This window comes from Galeopterus variegatus, unplaced genomic scaffold, assembly GCF_000696425.1.
Source record: "Galeopterus variegatus unplaced genomic scaffold, G_variegatus-3.0.2 Scaffold7856, whole genome shotgun sequence".
NCBI lineage: Eukaryota > Metazoa > Chordata > Mammalia > Dermoptera > Cynocephalidae > Galeopterus > Galeopterus variegatus.
This window is the reverse complement of record NW_007733967.1, coordinates 50,791-57,504: the sequence shown is the minus strand read 5'-3', so window position 1 is coordinate 57,504 and position 6,714 is coordinate 50,791.

Here is a 6,714-nt window from a genome sequence, read left to right as displayed (position 1 = left end):
ATCAAATCATCCAGCATGATCAAAATTATTATTTGCAGGTTCTATAAATTTCACAGAATAAAATTATTCAGTAGAATTTAAAATTTCACCATTTAGATACCTAAGAGGTAAGATCTATTGCACTTGCTCCTGAGAGGTTTTATGCAAAGGCTGAACTCCCGATATCCCTAAGTAATAAGTCCCAGCTGAGCATCTCCTTTGGGCCAAGCACTTGTTGTGCACAATCTCTAATCTTACAATTGTCCCGCAGGATGGGTACCTTTATTCCCATTTTACAGATGAGGAAATCGAGGCTCGGTGAGGTTGAGCAGCAAGCCAGGGTCTCTCACATGAGAAACATAGCTCCATGGAACTGCAGTCCAAGCCCTGGTTAGTGGCCATGCTAGGACTCCAGCATTGCAGATTGGACGAGATGAGCTCTGGGGTCCCTTCCAGCCCCAAGAACCCTTTTGCATGAAATCATTAAATGCCACCCAGAACTTCTGTCATGCACCCCTCCCCCAGTGCACATGACAACTTCTGCTTTGAAATGCCAGTGTCTGACCTTTGTCGGGACTTCCAGGCAAAGAGATGCTCTGGGTGAGTACAGCGCTGGCCACCACTCCCATGTGGCCACCAGCCAGGGGAAGCTGGGATGCCCCTCTCTGTGCTCAGATGTGGCTGGCTGTGCCACTCTCTGCTTTCCTGGCCACGTGGATCTCTCTGTGCCTGCCGTGGCTGGCTTTGCTCCATCCTCACTCTGACAGTTCCAAGTCCCCATTTGTTTATGGGGATGAGATGAAGTGAGAATTTCCATGTGCCACACTGCTTCTTCCTAATTCCAGATCTGGGGAGGCATTTGGATGACCACAAGGTCCCTTCCAGATGACCTTTTAGAGAGGAAACGCTTCAGCCCATCTTTTCATGCCAGGCTAGCTCTGCTCATCCCTTCCTGGTGCCCCCCCCTCCACGAAAGGGTCATTATTATTCTGACCAATCACGTGTTCCTAGTGGGCAGGGTCACTGTGTGCTAATGTACCTGCCTGCTCTGTCCCTCTTCCCTCTTCTGCTCCATGTGGGTGGTTTACTTAACTCCCATTTCTGTCCCTACTCACAGAAGTTAACCAAAGTCTCCAGATTTGCACAGGGGGGCAATTTGCAAAGCCAAAGCCTCTAGTGTAAGCTCCTGTCTCCCACCCAGTTCTGAACAGAGAGCCTTGCATTTAGGGGTTATTGGGTTCAGGTGTTTAATCAAGTGGGACATTGTTTCTTTTTGTCATAGCCCCTGTTATGGGTTGAATTGTCTCCCCCCAAATTCATATGTTGAAGTCCTAACTCCTGGTACCTCAGAATGTGATCTTACCTGGAAGTATAGTTGTTGTGGATGCAATTAATTAAGGTCACATTGCAGTAGGATGGGACCACTCCATAAGGATATGACTGACATCCTTATGAAAGGGGGAGATTTGGACACAGACATGCACAGAGGGAGAATGTCATGTAAAGACACAGGCAGAAATCAGTGACGCATCTACAAGCCAAGGAACACCAAAGAGTGCCAGGAAGCCACCGGAAGCTGGGAGAGAGGCATGGAACAGATGCTCCTCACAGACTTCGGGGGATGCTAACTCTGCCGATACCTTGATCTCGGGCTTCTGGCCTCCAGAACTGAGAGAGAATACATCTCGGTTGTTGAAGTCACCCAGTTTGTGGTACTCTGTTACCACAAAGTAGCAAAAGACAAACTAAGACACCCCATGAAGAATGCCACAAGGATGCAGGGGAGGTGGCCAGGCTGTTGGGTTGTTCTGGGGCCCCTGGCCATAACAACATCAAAATGGCACCCAGCCCCCACCCCACTCCTAGAGCCCCATCTCTACCTTGAGATCTGCCAAAGCATTACAGCCCCAGGAGCAGGGCACTGCCCCCTCCCCACCCTCCAGAAAGCAGGGCTTGTCCCCACAAGCATTGCTTCCTGCCACGTGCCCCGACCTTCTGTTAAGCACCAAGGTCACTTTGCATGTACTCCCTGGGATATGAATGGGAAAAACCTCCCTCTGCCATTAGGCTCTATTAAGGGGGAAGCATTTATGCTTCTGTGCTCACAATGCACACACGTCTGCCCTGGTACAGCTACCCCAGGAAAATCCCCTAGGGTGAGAGTCCACACAGTCCTCAGCAGGTCAGGTTGAGGGGAGGAGAGGAGAGAATAGGAGGGAGATGAGGAGGGAGCAGGAGCTGAAATGCATGAAAAAGCATTCCAGGTGATTCTGATGCAGGCCACTCGGCCCTTAATGAAGGCTGGGCAGTGCCTGGGGTGTGCATATGTATTTCTGGGGACATATGAAGTGCTGCAGGCTGCAGAGCTGTCAGTGAATCGTCAGCAGAGCGCAGCACAGAGATGTGTATCTTTCTCACTCAGGGTGAGGCACAGAACAGATACCCACAGATTATGCCCCGAAATCCTGTGTGCCTGCCCCGACTCCTGCACTGCTTTGCTCTGGTATTCATTCAGGGGCACTCTGTGGAGCCACAACTCCTCCCTCGTAGCAAGCCCCTCTGGTGTGGGTCACTGGCCCGTCTCTGAGCTGGCTGTCACAGTAGAGGGCCGATGAAGACAAAAAGCCACTCACCCTTGTTCCCTACCCACAGGGACCTCTTACCCAGCCTGAAAGCCTGGGCAGTCCTGGTCCCTGGAGGGAGGATGGGGGCACATTTGCCAGAACTCCGAGGCAGTCTCTGAACCCCTGAGAGACCAGTGTCCTCACCTGACTCCACAATGGGAATCTCCAAGGAAAGTGACTTTGGGGTGAGAACAGGAGCAGTAACACCAGCAGCCCTGGCCCAGCACCTCCTCCGGGCCCACAGGGCTCAGGGCCTCCCTGACTGCTTCACAAACATCCTCTCAAGCCCCCCGATATCATTCTCCTGCTGTACCCAAGATGGAACCAAGGCAGGGATGTGTCCAAGCCATGTGGTCTGGATGGGGAAAACCAAGATTTGAAGCCCAGACTGTGGGTTCCAGCAACCACATCCTTCCTGGTGCCAGGGTTCCCCACCAGCCTCCTTGACTGGGTTCCGGTTCCGCAGTGCAGTGAAGCACCTTTACTTTCCAGTCTTGAATTTACAGTGATAAATTGGTGCCTTCTTTTTACACCTTCTCTGCCACCATCATCTCTCCTCTCTCTCTTCCTCTCTCTTTCTCCCTCTCAGTCTCTGTCTTTATCTCTGTATCTCTCTCTGTCTCACACACGTGCACGCATGCACACATTGTGCACCAAATGCTACATAACGTGGGCCATAGAACATTCCTTGGGAAGCCAACCTGATGTGTTCCCAAGACTTCTGGAGAACTTGGTCTGCATATTCAAAGACCTGTGAGTAATAAGCTGATGCTTCTTTAAATGTTCATGAGACATTACAATGGAAAAGTCATTTTATTAACAGAATGTTAACATTCTGGAGTGCCTGCACATTCAACCCCTCCCTATCTGCATGATTCTATTACTTTGAAAAGCCACAGTAACGGTGCTGTCAGATCCACCACGCCTCAAAGCTTGATTCCCATGATTTAGGATGACTCTAATTGTTTGTAAGCATGTATCACTGGGAAGATAATAGCTTCACAAATGCTTCTAGACACGTGAATTTTAATTCAGAAAATATTTAATTCGTGCTTTGGATGAGAATCTGTTGCGGATCTGCAGATCCTGCTCAAACACTCTAGGAAGAGTCCTATGTGACCCAGGGCTTTGAGGGCACAGGAGCCAGTGTGACTGAATTGGAGGGGTCAGACACCTATGAAGAGTGCAGGTGGAGCTTTGCAAATATGTTTCCCACTGTCATCCTACATGCCCCAGTGCACAGGTGCAGGTGGCTCTTTTGTTAGTGCAGCTGGATGAACTGTCTTTCTGAGAGGCATTTGCTGCATGGTCAGCACTGTGCTGACCATGTCCACCAATAGCTCTAGACACCAGCACTGATGGCCTCTTGAGCTCCACTCCAGCTACACAAGCTGCTGCCAGTCACGTGGGANCTTTGGGGTGAGAACAGGAGCAGTAACACCAGCAGCCCTGGCCCAGCACCTCCTCCGGGCCTGCAGGGCTCAGGGCCTCCCTGACTGCTTCACAAACATCCTCTCAAGTCCCCCGATATCATTCTCCTGCTGTACCCAAGATGGAACCAAGGCAGGGATGTGTCCAAGCCATGTGGTCTGGATGGGGAAAACCAAGATTTGAAGCCCAGACCGTGGGTGCCAGCAACCATGTCTTTCCTGGTGCCAGGGTTCCCCACCAGCCTCCTTGACTGGGTTCCGGTTCTGCAGCGCAGTGAAGCACCTTTACTTTCCAGTCTTGAATTTACAGTGATAAATTGGTGCCTTCTTTTNTGACCCAGGGCTTTGAGGGCACAGGAGCCAGTGTGACTGAATTGGAGGGGTCAGACACCTATGAAGAGTGCAGGTGGAGCTTTGCAAATATGTTTCCCACTGTCATCCTACATGCCCCAGTGCACAGGTACAGGTGGCTCTTTTGTTGGTGCAGCTGGATGAACTGTCTTTCTGAGAGGCATTTGCTGCATGGTCAGCACTGTGCTGACCATGTCCACCAATAGCTCTAGACCTTCTCTGTCTTTATCTCTGTATCTCTCTCTGTCTCACACACGTGCACGCATGCACACATTGTGCACCAAATGCTACATAACGTGGGCCATAGAACATTCCTTGGGAAGCCAACCTGATGTGTTCCCAAGACTTCTGGAGAACTTGGTCTGCATATTCAAAGACCTGTGAGTAATAAGCTGATGCTTCTTTAAATGTTCATGAGACATTACAATGGAAAAGTCATTTTATTAACAGAATATTAACATTCTGGAGTGCCTGCACATTCAACCCCTCCCTATCTGCATGATTCTATTACTTTGAAAAGCCACAGTAACGGTGCTGTCAGATCCACCATGCCTCAAAGCTTGATTCCCATGATTTAGGATGACTCTAATTGTTTGTAAGCATGTATCGCTGGGAAGATAATAGCTTCACAAATGCTTCTAGACACGTGAATTTTAATTCAGAAAATATTTAATTCGTGCTTTGGATGAGAATCTGTTGCGGATCTGCAGATCCTGCTCAAACACTCTAGGAAGAGTCCTATGTGACCCAGGGCTTTGAGGGCACAGGAGCCAGTGTGACTGAATTGGAGGGGTCAGACACCTATGAAGAGTGCAGGTGGAGCTTTGCAAATATGTTTCCCACTGTCATCCTACATGCCCCAGTGCACAGGTACAGGTGGCTCTTTTGTTGGTGCAGCTGGATGAACTGTCTTTCTGAGAGGCATTTGCTGCATGGTCAGCACTGTGCTGACCATGTCCACCAATAGCTCTAGACCTCAGCACTGATGGCCTCTTGAGCTCCACTCCAGCTACACAAGCTGCTGCCAGTCACGTGGGAGATAGGGGATGCCTCCATGTGAACCCACCATTTTGCTAGAGACACTCACATGGCTGACTTCCCACAGGAATCTGGGTGCTGTCTGGGTTCACGCCAGGGAACTAATGCTTGGGCATAGGAAGTTGGACCAAAAACCTATACATAGGACATCTCTGTGTTGCTGCTGTCTGGCCCCCAGTCTTTGGGGATATTGTAGCATGGCCCAAAGGCTAAGTTATACCCAGTTGGCCTGACATCTTTAACCTTTGGCTTAGCCACTCACTACTCATACAAGGGGACTTCAAAAAGTTTGTGAAAAATAGAATTAAAAGATAATATGGATCTTTCCATGAACTTGTTGAAGACCACTCTTATGTTCTTGGGCAACTTCTCTCACCTCTCTGAGCCTCTGTAAGACCAGGATTCTAGTACCTACCTTGATAAGGTGTGCACTGATAGCCCCAGGTGCACGATAGCTGTTCATTAAGTGACAGGTGTGGTTATAAAGACCTACAAAGGTTATAAGGCGTGGTTAATAGATGTGGTTATAAAGACTTTATGTTCTCCAGTAGGAAGCTTGAGAACCTATTTGGACATTTGAATGGTTCTTTTAAACGCTTGACCTAAGAATGATGTTTCTCTATCCGAGAAAGTTATCAGGCAGATGTGCATGGGGTGGTGGGGGGACAAAGAGAAGGGACCCCTTCCAGCCAGCAGAATCTTCTCCATCAGCTCAAAAAGGTGGCAGTTGTCACAGCAGAAGCCCCTCTCTTCCTCAACACTTCAATCCCGCCAGCTCCCTGCGTTCCCAGCCGCCGTCTGACATTAACCACGCTGGCGACATGTCTGTGTTTACAAGGCATGAGACGGAAGCAGCAAGTCCAGCTGCCTGGACACAGACCATCGCTGTGGAGCTGTGGAGATACAGACGTCTGTGCTGACAGCTCAACGAGGGGCGCAAGTGATATGTGGACAATCATCTCAGAAGCCGCAGCTTTCTTTTTCCAAGTGGGTCGTGGCTGGAAGAGCCTCCCCAGGCCCCTCCAGGAGGAAAGTGGGAATCTACAAGCTGTAGATACTGAAAGGAGAAGCCGAGTCCTACAGCGCGAGGTGCAGGGCCGGCTCTGGTTCCCAGCCGACCTGGCTGGGACTAAGGCTGAGTCACCTATTGGCACCTGGCAAGGCTGACCCGGGCCGAACCTCAGTTTCCTCACCTTTAAAATGGGGATTTAGCTAGGTACAGAGGGCAGGAGTACAGCCCTGGCCCACCTTCAGGTGCAGAGCAGGAACTTAGAGGATGAGAAAGAAGGGGC